We start from the raw sequence: 15,099 nt of genomic DNA on the forward strand, positions 1-15,099 counted from the left end.
TTACTCAAGATAGTTAAGTCCAAAGCAGACTGTGAAGTGTTACAAAGGGATCTCACAAAACTGAGTGACTGGACAACAAAATGGCAGATGAAATGTAATGCTGATAAATGCAAAGTAATGCATATTGGAAAACATCCCAGTTATACCTACAAAATGATGGTGTCTAAATTAGCTGTTACCACTCAAGAAAGAGATCTTGGAGTCATTGTGGATAAGTTCACTGAAAACATCGCTCAATGTGGAGCAGCAATCAAAAAAAGCTAACAATGTTAGAAACCATTAAGAAACAGATAAGACAGTAAATATCATAATGCCACTATATAAATCAATGGTATGCCCACACCTTGAATAGTGTGTGCAGTTCTGGTCACCCCATCTCAAAAAAGGTTAGAAATGGAAAAGGTACAGAGAAGGGCAACAGAAATGATTAAGGGTATGGAACAGCTTCCATGTGAGGAGATATTAAAAATACTGGCACAGTTCAGCTTCGAAAATAGATGTTTAAGGGCAGAGGGTATGATAGAGGTCTATAAAGTCATGAACGGTGTGGAGAAAGTGAATAAGGAAGTGGTATTTACCCTTTCACATAACACAAGAACCAGGGGTCACCTAATGAAATTAATAGGCAGCAGGTTTAAAACAAACATAAGGAAGTACTTCTTCACACAATGCACAGTCAACCTGTGGAACTCATTGCCTGGGTATGTGATGAAGGCCAAAACTATAATTGGTTCAAAAAAGAATTAGATAAGTTCATGGAGGACAGATCCATCAGTGGCTATTAGCCAAGATGTCAGGGATGTAATCCCATGCTCTGGATGTCCCTAAGCCTCTGATTGCCAGATGCTGGGGCTGGATGACAGGAGATGGATCACTTGATAATTACCCCGTTCTGTTTATTCCCTTTGAAGCATCTGGCATTGGCCACTGTCGGAAGACAGGATATTGGGCTAGATGGACCATTGGTCTGACCCAGTACAGCCATTCTTATGTTCTTAAGGAAAATAAATCCTCTTTCTTCACAAAACAGATGACCTGGAAAACACAACAAGAATGTGAACCCTCTGGATAGTAGGAATCCTGGAACTAGTAGAATCTGGGAACCTCAAGCAGATTTCACAGAGAGACTTTACTTTTAAATTTAGTTTGTATTTGTTTTGATAATAAAACATAGCAATGATTTTAAGAGTATTATTACAGGTCTCAATACACTTTCACATGGGCCACATAACACAAAGGTCTGATAAACGTAGCGGGATCCATTAAAAATAAAATGAAACAGGACTTTTAAACAATTTTTTTATAGACTAGCTGTGATACATCTAGCAGAAGTGTTGCTTTGTCCTGTGTTCAGTGGTAATTGTAATAACTTCCATTTACATACACACTCTCTCTATTCTCCAAAGTGCAGTACAGACCATATTTATAGGTATGGTTTCACCTGGTACTGGAGTGTAGCCACCTTTGGAGAGGAACACAGAAACACAAGCAACACTACATAGCAGTTTAGTATAGGATGTGAAGAACAACAGAATAGTTCAAACAGAAAGAGGAACTTAGGCCAGCAGAATATAATCACCCCCACTGGAATTTGCCTCAGATACTGGAGCTACTCTTGGGAAAAGAGCCATAGGATCTTTAATGTCTACAAGTTGTCAGTATCATCTCAATTTTATGTTTCATCCGGCAGCACATATCCCCTAACACAATGCTGAGGCCTTGATTCAGCACCATCTTAGAGTAAAACATAGCAGCTAGAGTCACCTGGGTTTTCCTTGGAGGTCTCATATCCAAGTACTAACCAAACCCAACCATGGTTTGCTTGTGGGAGCTGATGAGATCTTGGCCCATCTGAAGGCATGAAGTGAAAAACTACTTGATTTTATTTTGTTTTAAAGTTTGTCAAGCAATTTGATTTGTGATTTGGAAGAATGTTTGGGCCAGTATTCAGCTTGCTCAAACCTGTTTACACATCCCTGTTACCTACATATCTCAGAAATACAGGTCAGCACAGACCAGAAGAACACTGGATCTGAACCCAAAATTTTGTCTCAGAACCACTTTTATAAAGTGGATCCAAACTGTAACCCTGACTGCAAAGCCCCGTGAAATTAGGGGCAGTTAAGAGCTGTACTTGGTACCCGTAAGATGGTGTCTAACTGGAACACCAGAACCTGCCAGTGTTGTACTCTGAAAAAGTTTGGATCAAAATCAAAGTTCAGGCTAATCTCTTCTCAGAAATACATACGAAGTTATGAAAAGAATAGAAGTAGTTTCTCCTTTTGGAACCAAAGACACTTTCTGATGATTGAGTCTGATTGTCTTTTTTTTCCCTAAAATGTCCCCAATGGGTTAACTTACTATACAGTAATAAACCTCAAGCGAAAATAAAATCAAATAAGTCAGTGCAGTCCTAATTATTTTTTCCAGATGTCTTGAGGGAACAGACAGCATTTGCCTGATGTCTTCTTTTATTTGCAATCACAGTTGAAATCCATAGCAGCATTAATTAGAGCAGTCTGAAAAAAAAAATGTATAAATCTTTACTGGAAAGTTTAAAAACCTGATATTCCTATATAGGGATGCTTTATCTTTGCCTGATGACTAAAATCAAATATGGTACTGTATCCATTTAGTATTTGATACATCCTCTGTCAGGGGACTCTATTCTACACCTGCAGGGAGACAGAGTCAATTATATTTCTGTCTTTTCTGTTTCTAACTACTATGAACTTGTATATCGGAGGAGAGGTTGCCTTTTGTGCCTGCTGTCTAATATTTATTATTAATAATAGGCCAAACCCCTTATGCTTCACTAGCATCAATTCTGTCTTGCCTGGTTTCACCTTTAGCGTAACACAACAAAGCTCTCCATGTTCATGGGCAGAAAATGATGCAATGTCCTTGTGATGGCAATTGTTAGCAGCGGCAGCTCCACTATCACAGACATCAAGATGCATCAATCCGTTAAGCAACATGCAAATGTGATTTGAGGTGTTTGCCCTTCACATTCCAGAAGTTTCATATTTGCTGCTTGGTTTCCCCTACTTTCTTTCCCTAAGTGTTTTCCGGGCAAAGTATGGTTCTGTATATCTGGCACTACAGTCTGAACTTCTGGGGGAATTCTCTGCTACTGGGCACATGCATAATTAATGAGCCACACATATTTCTTTTGTGTGCAGAAAAAAGCTTCTGCCAAAATGTTGCTGCAGTTCCGTCTTTTGCCCACCAGAGCACTGTGGCGCAAGAACAGCAGCAGCTCCCAGCAGAAAATAACTTCTGCAGTTCCGCCTTTTGCCCACCAGAGGGTGCTGTGGTGATAGAACACAGCAGCAGCTCCCGGCCAGCAAGGGAAGAGAAAGAGCCTGCCTTCTTTTCAGTGCTTGTCAGGCCAGGTCAGGAAACAGGGGCTATGGGGAGACAAACAGTGTGGGGCTGCTGGGGGGGGTCAGACAGGGGCTCATAAGGGCTAGTGGGGGAGGACAAACTGGGGCAGGGGCTGAATGGTAATGGAGGCACAGGGCCACGGGGGAGGGAGGTGCAGGGCCACATGGTGATGGGGGAGGGGGTGCAGAGCTACATAGGGAGAGAGGAGTAGCTGGGTGGGAGCACAGAGCCACATGGGGGGGGTGTTGAGCCACATGGGATGGAGGGACTGGGTGTCTGAGTGGGGGTGGAGGGACATGTGGACAAGGGGGTTCAGGGACACATGGGGGTGCAGGAATATATGGGGGCAGGGGCAGATGTGCCTGACCGAATGGGGGAGGCTAGGGGCTAGCCACCGTCTGCATGGGGGGAGCTCCCTAACAATCCCTCCCCACCCCACAAAAAAACCTGTTCCATACTTTTCCCACCTATACCCAACAACCCTCCAAGTTCACATCCAGGCTCCTTCCCAACAATTTACCTCCCTGTCCCTCAGCTACTCAGTTACCCCTGACTCCCCCAAGCCTTTGCACTGCTTCTGAGGGGTGCGGGAAATACGGTTCTGTACTGTAATTTAAATGAATTATTATGAAGAGTTCTGTATTAATATGCCTAGTAAGGAATCTATTTGTCAAAAAACATTTCCTGAATCTTTTTTGTTGTCTGTATTGTTACAGACATACTTGCTGAAATTTAATTTTATTTAATTCATTTATTTTGAAATAAATGACCAAAAATAATTGAAACTGGTGTGATTATATTGTATTATTTTGACAAATAAAATATGCAGAATTTTGCAGAATTTTTAATTTTTTGTTGCAGAATTTTTATTTTTTGGCACAGAATTCCCCCGTATATACTGGAGTAAACAGTGAGCTGTATTGTTAAAGCTTTTATGAGCTCTGAAACAAGTATGACACTTGGGCTTAGCCTGCTTAGATGGGACCTAATCTTGCAAAGTGCCGAGCGCCCTCAACTCTAACTGAATCCAGTCCTGTTCCCATTTCAGTCAATGGCAAAATTCCCAGGGGCAGATCTTCTGAGATATAATAATTTTCACCTGCTGAGGATCTGTCCTCCAGAAATGAGGATGTTCAGCACCTCTTTCAGGATTAGGTCTGTGATGGGTTTGGTCACAGAGACCCCCTTGGGACTGTCACCTGATGTGCTGAAATTCCCGTTTTCTTTGCCAGCTTGGGACTCCAGAACCCTGCTTTGTTGAGCCAGACATGCTAGCCTACTGCAGCGCAGACCCAGGTCTGAACCACGCCCCCAAAGCTGCAGACTTTAACAGAAAACCACTCAGCAGGTTACCTATCTCCATCACCCAGGCACCCAGTTCCCAATGGGATCCAAACCCCAAATAAATCCGTTTTACTCTGTATAAAGCTTATACAGGGTAAACTCATGAACTGTCCACCTTCTATGACACTGATAGACAGATATGCACAGCTGATTGCTCCCCCAGGTATTAATCACTTACTCTGGGTTTGTTAATAAACAAAAGTGGTTTTATTAAGTATAAAAAGTAGGATTCAAGTGGTTTCAAGTAATAACAGACAGAACAAAGTAAGTCACCAAGCAAAATAAAACAAAATACGCAAGTCTAAGTCTAATACATTAAGAAACTGAATACAGGTAAATCTCACCCTCAGAGATGTTCCAATAAGCTTCTTTCACAGACTAGACTCCTTCCTAGTCTGGGCCCAATCCTTTCCCCTGGTACAGTTCTTGTTAGTTCCAGCTCAGGTGGTAACGAGGGGATTTCTCATGAATGACCCCCTTTGTTTTGTTCCACCCCTTTTTATAGCTTTGGCACAAGGCGAGAATCTTTTGTCTCTCTAGGTCCCCACCCTTCCTTCTAAATAGAAAAGCACCAGGTTTAAGATGGATTCCAGTACCAGGTGATATGATCACATGTCACTGTAAGACCTCATTCTCCATTCTTTCAGGGCTGCCCTGCACGTACCCAGGAAGCTTTGCGAGTAAACAGAGCCATTCACAACCAGTTATCCTAGTTAATGGGAGTCATCAAGAATCCAAGCCACCATTAATGGCCCACACTTTGCATAGTTACAGTAGGACTTCAGAGTAATACTTCATATTTCTAGCTTCAGATACAAGAATGATACATTCATACAAATAGGATGAACACACTCAGTAGATTATAAGCTTTGTAATGATACCTTACAAGAGACCTTTTGCATAAAGCATATTCCAGTTACATTATATTTACACTTAAGCATATTTCCATAAACATATGGAGTGCAATATCATAAGGTCCAATGGGAGTAGCAGGTATTTTAACACCTATCAGGATTTAGCCCTCACAGAATAAAGTGGGGGACAGACCAAGCAAATTAGAGGAAATCAAAGGCCCTTGAGGGGCATATGTCATGTCCTGATGGAATGTCTGTCAAGTATGTTCACTGTGGTCATTACTTTTGCCCTAGGCTGGATGTCAAAATAAAGGCAACAGACAATAAGAATGAAGGTTTTAAAATGACAGATTACTTTATTTGCATTCTTTGGTGAATACACAGCAGGAGAAATTGCACTATTTTTTATTCTCATGTATACTGTTGTGCAGGTTTTATGAAAGGACATATATTAATCAGTTTAAAATGAAGATAACTTTCTTAATTTTTACACCAGGGTCACTGCCACCACCATGTTGCATTGCATGTTTTGATGCATGTGATTGTCTGATGGGACAAACTCATGCATCACACATTCAGTACAATGTGATAGTGTGATGACATTTTATGGTAAGGGACTAAGAATCATAGGCCAAATTCTTACCCCATTTACATCTATGCATCCCTATTAATTCCTGTGGTGTAAAGTAGCATGGAAGTAAGTGAGGAGAATTTAACCCTTTACATATATGTGTGTGTGTGGGGGGGTGTCATACAAGCATATACATGAACTATTCAGACACTTTTGACCTGTCCTCTACCCATTAATCCATCTGCCCAGGAATTCTTACATTCCAATCCCCTGAACAGCTTCAAAAAGCTATCATTTAAAAAAATCAACCTATCAAAGAAATTTTTCTCTTTCTTCCCCAACATAAGGAATGTTGCCTCCAGATTACACTGACCAGAGGCCCCAGATGTGCAAGTTTCAGTGATGTGCCAGTGACAGATTTTCTATATATAAATATGTCGGAGATTTAAAGTCTGATTCTCCTAGTCCATTAGTGCTAGAAATTTGAGCTTTATTCAGTTGGGAAGAGGAGATTCCCAGCATCTACATGGAAGTTCTCTGATAATAGCCTTTAAAACTGTGACACTTTTATGTATAGAAAAGCTATTTTAGGTAATTTGTAGAGGTTTTTATTGCTCCCTCTGAGCCCTGCACAATTGGAGTCATGGTAACTAAGGCATGTGGCTTTACAGGAAGAGGGATCTGAAAAATAACCACAATACATACTTTTGAAACTCTTTACAACATTTGTAAATATTTTTTCTGTAACTTGTTTGGCAAATACAGTTTGTGTGGGTGGTATAAAGGTTTTATCGCCACTCATTTGGGATGACCTGTATAATTCACTCATGGCCTCACTGCCCATAAGTAATGCACTCATCTCAACCTCATGCCAATAAAACCTTCACACCAGCATATACTCTCTATAGACTTGATCCTGCTCCCATTGAGGACAATGGCAAAACTTCCACTGATTTCAGTGGTGCAAGAACAAACTCTTAATCAGAAGTGAGCAACTAACTGGTGCTGTAGGCAGGTCACCCATGGGGCTAAAACTCTGCATTAAATTCATAGCTTTTTAACAACATTCGGGAAAACCTAGGCTATATTGACATTGTTAAAATCCTGATGCTGGACTATGCTGTGTTGAATAAATGTGTAAAAATGTTATAGTTAGACCATTTCATCTATTCTTCAAGGCTTTTTGGGTTGTTATTTCCCTGCATTATGAGGGGCACCTGATCTCTCATACTTTATAGTGTAGCCACATGAGAGCTGGAGTAAACTGGTAATAAATGCGTCTCCTATTTGTGGATTATTATTGTCTGTAGTATTCCCAGCAGAGGGCATATGTCATCATATTTTCAAGGCAGTGGACAAATTGTACTGTGTTTTCAAAAATAGGTAATAAAAAGTTATAGAAAGTTTAAAAAAATGTTGCAGCTGTCTCTTGGGTGGAGGATCAATAATCAGGTAGGACTCATTAATGTCACACACACTGAGGAGCTGCAGTGTCTGTCTTTGGACATGCAGCCTTTGCGTCAAGTCACCTCTGGAAATACAATACACAGCATGACATTTACAGTAACCTTCAAGCGCTTATTTTGGTCATTGTTATTAGTGAAGCAGAACTTCAGATCACCTAAACAGCAGGAGTTTTAACTAATTGGCATTGGTATGTATTCTCACAGGTCCTAATTAACGCAGCAAAAGACTGAAGCCTTTTGCTTGATGAGGGGGAGAAAGTCACTGACAAGAGGCTGAGGAAAGAGCTAGTTCTTTACCTCATGTCCAGTCTAACACCATGCATTTATGGAGTGGATTTGCCCAACCTTGCAGTGAGTTTGGCCAGTTTGCCTTATTTTTCTTGTGCAAATCACCTGTATACATATTTTCTTTGTTCAGGTGGTAGGACAAAATGATTCAGAACTCTGGACTCAGAGTATCATCTAAACCTACTGCTTTGTATTGATATGATGACAGCTGCACAGCATGTAAATCTTGCAGTGGAGTTCACTTGGTGAATGTTATGCTCACATACAATATGGCATTTCTAACAATTTATAAACAAATCCCTTTAGATCTTGCCCTGATGTTCAGGTAGTTGGCATATTACCAGTGGCACCTTCTCCTCATGCTACATTTTCTTTTGATGTAATTTCTCTTTCTGGAAGAATTTTTTGTATTACCTCATTTGAAGGAAGAGGAAAAGGACAATACTGGAACTCAGGAGTCCTGAGTTTTATTTCAGCTCTGCCACAGATTTCTTGTGTGGCTTTGTGAGAGACACTTAACCTCTTTGGGACTCCGTTAACTTGTCTGTAAAAAAGGGGATAACAATATGATCTGTCGCCTCCCAGGAGTGTTTTAAGGCTTATTTCATTAGCTTGCCTTAAACACAATGAGATTCTCAGATGGAGGACATCATAGAAATTCTAAATTATACTATTGTATGTAAAACTTTTTAAAAATTAAAGCAAATGTGTATCTTTATAGAAACATTATTCAATAGATCCTGCTAGAGGTCTTATGTTTATTTAATTATAACAAACTTAAGCATATCATTGGGATCCAAGCCTTGTGATAGGCATCCATTTTCTACTGCTGCATTTTAATTCATCTTCAGCCATACCACTTTGGGCTATGATGGGGTCAGTTCTCAGAAACTAAGCATGATCAGGACTCATCAAGAGTTGTATGGGAAACTTCCTGAAAACACACACAATGTTCTTTTGTTCCAAGCCCAGATTCTCCTCTGTTTCTATTTGTTTTACTAAAATCTGTTCTAATGCCCATGTAGGGTGGAGAGAGGGGACATGACTCTGGTGCACTGAATCCAAAGGGAACACTTTATTCAGTCTTCTGGACACTGGTTCTTATTTCCCTGATTTGCTGAAATAGCCTGCACTTCCTACAGTCACCACATGAAGTCTCCCTAAATCTTGGCCGGAACCACTGGAAGCTACTGGATGGAATATCAGGCCTGTTTAGGTGTGTCGCTGTGTGATCATGGCAGATACTGGTGGCTGCTATTACCTGTAATGGGGATGCTTCTTTAACTCATGTAACAGGGGCTTGGGATTTAGAAAATGAAAGCCAGGAAGTCCTCGTGACCACAGATGTCTTAAAATTAGCACAATTGTGTGATTTTAACTCCTATGAATCCTGAGCACTCAGAAAGAGCATCATCTAAGTGACTGTGTGTGTGATAATTTTGCTGGTGTACTATATACCACTGGTCCTCAAATTCTATAAACCCTAAGGCTATGATACTGCAGCTAATATAGATTCTCCTTTAGCTCAGACTGTAGGGGCCATGATTTTATGAGTGGAAGATCTTGAGTTCCGCCTCTGTGACTCATAACACCATGCATTCATGCAGTGGACTGCACATTACTTTATGTCTGCATCAGATCAGGTATTCATTCCCATTAGTTAGATATTACCTTTTATATATATAGTTTGTTTTTCCATTGTGTAGTAACTATGAAGAAATTCTCACACAGGCTATTTTTGAACCTGCTGGAGTCACACATTGTTTCCTTAGGGCTCCAAGCTTATTGTTTTTTGTCAGTTACATGAAATAGCTGCAGTCTACGTAAGACTTATTTTTTTCCCAGTTCCTCAAACCATTAGTACCCTTTCACGTTTCCCCTTAAGAAAAAGGACCTTTGAAACTCTGCCATGTTGCATTATTTAATTTCCTGCATGTATCTGATGAAAGCATGGCCAAAGCAGGCACTGTTACTGAAGGAAAGAAATAATAGAGAGAATCTGTAGGAAAACCTTAGTTGCCGAGAAAAATAAATTACAGAATGCTGAAAGAATAGGGTGGAAAGAGTGCTGGTGAATGACAATACATATGCTTCTGGAATGTTAGTTTATTTTTTTATTTTCTAAAGCCAAAATGTTGGGATGTGAGAGGTTTTTAGTTCATGTTGTACTTTTGCCTGAAATCTGAATTAATCTTATTTGGACACAGTGTACCATTAGGACTCATGGGTTCTATTCACAGCTCTGCCACTGACTCATAGCAGATTCCGGATGACAAGGTATATATCCACACAGGAATTAATACCATTCCCAGTAGCAATAACTCCTGCTCCATGATTGTATTCCTTTCTCAGGAAGGAGGTTATTGTGCAGGTGGAGAAGCAAATAGAAGTGTGGCTCCTGAGCATGCTGTATTGCCAGTGAGGAAGGGGAAGCCAAACATCACCATGGAAAGATAACCCTTCAATACAGCACTGCCTCATTTTTCTGTGGGGTTTATACACCACACAACCTATTAGCACTGCCACCATCAAAATTCCCCTCCAATTAGCATCAGTCAGAAGCTCTGCTAAATTAATTTAATGCAGATTCCTGGGGCTTCTGTCCAGTGGTTCTTAACCTTTACTGCAGCCTGCACCCCTTTGGTTCTCAAAATATGTTCTCTCACCCCTTATCAAAAATTGTTGAAGTAGGTCAGTTCTTTATTTATTTTAAACTAGATATATTTTTTGTTTTTATATTACAGTAATTGTTAAAAAATGTATAATGTTAATAAATACATAGGTTTGATGAAACAAAGTAGATGTACTTACGTGCCTGTGCTTAATTTGTGTTTTCGATGATTTACCTTCTAAAAAAATCTGGCACGTCTCACACCCCCAGAAAGGGCATCTCGCGCCCCCAGGGGGTGCGTGCACCCCAGGTTAAGAACCACTGCACTAGTTAATCCCTTTCACCCTTGACTTGCTCTTCCCCAAAAAGAGTAAAACGTGACTTGTTATTATTTTATTATTAAAACCGTTCCGTGGTGGGAGGGGATTTACTTTTTGTATCCATGAGCTAAATCTGACAATGCTGACTACCTATTTCAGAGTTTATGGGTCTGTGAGTTAGAAAGCATCTTTGTAAAATCAGGATGCAATTAGCCAGTGAGAATAGTGTCATTATGGAAGCCCCTAGTTGACCTGCAGATCACAGAGCAGTCTCTGAGAACATGTATGCTGTTTCTTTAAATCTGTAGCAGGAAGTCAGGCAGAAGGGAGGTATGTATTTATCTTCACACCACGCCTCTAAGTGATGGCAATGCTACTATCCCATTTTACAGATTGGGAACTGAGAGACTACATCGCATAAGTCATAACTAGTCTGTAGAAGAGCTAGTAATTGAACCTCCATCTCTAAAATCCCAGGATACCACTTTAACCACTGGGTTCAGAAGGGAGGGTAGGGAAGGTTAAATTATGGAAAGGTCTGAAATGTTACCAGCTAAGATCCAGATCCAACAAATCCTTTCAATAGAGTAATTTTATTCATGTGAGTAGTTCCCCTAATGCCAGTAGGAATATGGCCATGCAGAAAGATACCCTTGTGTAGAAGGCTTACAAGATTGGGCCCTAACCTTAGGTCTTTTATTTAAAATGCCTTGGTTGGCATTATGTGACATGACCATTTAAGGAAGATTTAAGAGCCAACATTTAGCTGCGTTGACATTGACAAAAAGATGAAGTGGCAGCATGTGCCAGAGGTCCAAAAATAAGTCCAAGTGACAAAATATTTAGGACATGCTGTGCTGTTGCCACATAAAGGTTGTTTTCCACATAATTTGTATAGCATACAGTATCGAATTAAATCTTGGAAGTACATTTTCTATTGCAAAACAGCTTTGTGTGTTTCAAGGTTGCTTGCAACAAAAAAATATTCTTGTCATGTCACTTGCCCAAATATTGGCCAATAAAATAAAAGAACTCAGAATCTAACTTTTTAGCTGCTATAAACTTTAGGACAGGCAAATTGATTTGTGGTATCTAGATTTAGGATTTCAATAAAGACTTGCAATAAATTTTATATTTATTGTCTATCTGTCAATGGATTTCTGATGTGACCATCATTGGAATGTCTGGGGTCTATAAACATAATGAAGTGAAGCATAATTTTCTGCGAAGGGGTTGCCTACTCCACTCCTCCTTTGTTTTGATGCCATTTGTGTTTTGTGCTTTTGGAGTTATATTTTAAATGTTAGATCATTTCCATTGTTTGTCTCCAGGAAGGTGTTTCCAGACCAGTCTGCAGTCATTGCACAGACCTTCCCACAATAACAATGAAAAAAGTCTTACATTTCGCATTCAGATATAGTCACAAATATGTGCAGCTCACATCACTGTCAGATTCATATATCCGATGTCAGTGTTGTGGAACAATCTTTTGCTAGTTCATTTGTATTGCAGATTCCATCAAGGATTTCCCAAGGAGCTGGCTAAGCCTCAGCATTCTGACAAATACTAAAGCATGCACTTATAAAATAAATACATTCATATTTTTAATATGGGAAGTGGGACTGGGGAGAGGGACACATCAAGGGCGAAAGCAGAGCAGCTGCAAAGCCACAAGGCCTCCATATATATGGCCCTGAACTCCTGCAGATTCCCCAGGATCCCTACAGATCTGTGCAGGGCCGGTGTAACCACTAGGCAAACTAGGCGGCAGCCTAGGGTGCCAAGATTTGGGGGCGCCAAAAAGCGGTGTCCAGCGTCACGGGAGTCAGCTGAGCAGGACAGGGCGGGGAGCAAGGCCTCCATAACAAACCTGCCCCCCCAGCGAGGGGCGCCGCGCAGGACAGTGGGAGCCTGTGGCAGAGCAAGGAGGAGACAGCCGGCTGGGTGCAGCGACCAGCGCGGCCGAGGGACAGAGCCATTGGGGGAGGCAGGACGTGGTCCTGAGCTCAGGTGAGCTTCGCCCTCCAATGCGCCACACCTGGGGAGGGGAAAGGGCTGGCACAGGTGCTGCTTCCAAACACTAACACCCCCCCGCCGGTGGCACTGTGTCAATGCGGGAAGCTGGCCCTGATCCCCAAGGAAATCCTCACCTTCTCCCTGGGAGAGCCCGGCTCTGCCCTCCTTGCCCCTGGGTCCCCCTTGGAAGGCGAAGTATTCAGAGCCTGGGAACGTTTAGAGACCCTGCAAGCTGGAGGCATTCGCAGCCTCCTCCTTGCTCATAGGTTCCCCCGGGCCAGAAGGGACCGTTGTGTTCATCTCCTCTGACCCCCTTGTATTAATTCTAATGAACAATGCCACATTATGCAGTATTCATTTTTGAAAGTTTATAATAAGCGATGCTCCAGGGGGAGAGGGGGCGCAAGGTGGAAGTTTTGCCTAGGGCGCAAAATATCCTTGCCCTGGATCTCTGAGGATCTGCTAAGTTTGAAGGCAGAGTTTGCAGCTAATCCATGAGGGGCAAGCCCTAACTCAAAACAAAATGATCAGGGATGAAATATGCCAGAAGATGCTCATGGAGTTTTTCCATACGTTGGGATGATCCTATAGCCCAAACAGTCATTATGGGAGAACCTGCTGGTTCGCTGAAGGTTGAAATGCAGCTGTTTTCTGCATTTCTATGAGCTTTGCTACAGCTTTTATTCAATATCTGTTCCTGGTCAAACAATACCAGGAACAATGTCATATTGTAAATAAATATAGAGCAGGAAGGAATAATCTGATCCTGGGTCCGCTGATTTGTCTCTCAAATGAAGAAAACCACACTCCTAGAGTCCATATATGTTCTGACCCTCTCAGAAATTGTGACAGTATACAGATACGTTCTAGTGTTGAAGGCAGTGTGTCCTAGTGGCTAGAGCGCTGGACTGGCACTCAAGAGACCTGGGCTCCATTCTTGTCCCAGCCCTGCCACTGGTTTGCTGGGTGACCTTGGGTAAGCCACTTCGCCTTCCCGTGCCTCAGTTTCCCCATTGGGTAAAATGGGGATAATAACGTTCTTTGAGATCTGTGGATAAAAAGTACTATATCAGGGGTAGGTATTAATATTTATAATTAGTGACATTTACTAGGCTGCATTGCCTTTGAGTTTTCAAATCTATTATTAGTTTAATTTTTGTTCAATGCCCAGAGTCTTTCAGGCCTGGGTGCTGATTCACAGTACACCACAGAGTTTAGTGAAGAACATCACATCTCACCATCCCAGATGAAGGAAAAGAGTTGTGACGCAGGTAGCAGGTAGCATGTGTGCATGGGTGTAAGTATAGGACAAAACAGAATTTGGTTCAGTGAACAGGTTAACTAGTCACATGCTGATACTCCTGAAAGATTATTTTTGTTGTCTCACTGTAGTACTCTCTGAGAGTGTATCTTGATTCACCTACCTATAGTACACCCACCAGCATTATAACTAGAGGTAAGATATACCAAAATCATTACCAAGAAGATGCCCCTTGAAAGGTAATGTCAAACATATTACTTGTAGGGGCATTCTGCACCAAAAAATTAAAATAATTGAAACTGGCATGATTATGTATTGTTGTTTTGACAAATAAAATAAAATTTGCAGGGACGTACTGGCCGCCGCTTCCAGCAGCTCCCATTGGCCTGGAGCAGCAAACCACAGCCACTGGGAGCCACGATTGGCCAAACCTGCGGACGCGGCAGGTAAACAACCCGGCCCGGCCCGCAAGGGGTTTTGCCTGCACAAGCGGTGGAACAAGTTTGGGAACCACTGACCTAGAGGCTCAGACTGCATCATATGTGTAATAAGAGACAGTACCTGCCCCAAAGAGCTTAAAGAGATGCAACAGCTGGCTGTAACAAACTAATGGAGAAAGGGAGGACAAGGTAAGAGTAACACAAGTGTGTTTCGTTGACAAATTGTTTGTGCAGGTCATAGGTATAATGAGTTTATGAGTAATCACCATCTTTTGCTAACTTAATTGAAAGATCACTGGAGTAGCACTGTGAAGTACTATGTGGCTCTACAGAAGGAGAAACATAGATGATAGGAAACAAACAAAATAATGAGGTATTTTCCTGGAACAGCTTACAATCAAAAGGTATAAATGTGTAAATTCCAGTTAACTTATTTGTCTATTATGAAACGGAATAACTTGCTTTGTCTTTGTGCCCCAGTGCAGTTAATGAACTTTCAGTGGAATTTGAAGGTGATCTGCAAAGGTGTTCTCCCCTTTCT

The sequence above is a fragment of the Terrapene carolina genome, unplaced genomic scaffold (assembly GCF_002925995.2).
Source record: "Terrapene carolina triunguis isolate 2854851 unplaced genomic scaffold, T_m_triunguis-2.0 Scaffold96, whole genome shotgun sequence".
NCBI classification, from domain to species: Eukaryota; Metazoa; Chordata; order Testudines; family Emydidae; genus Terrapene; species Terrapene triunguis.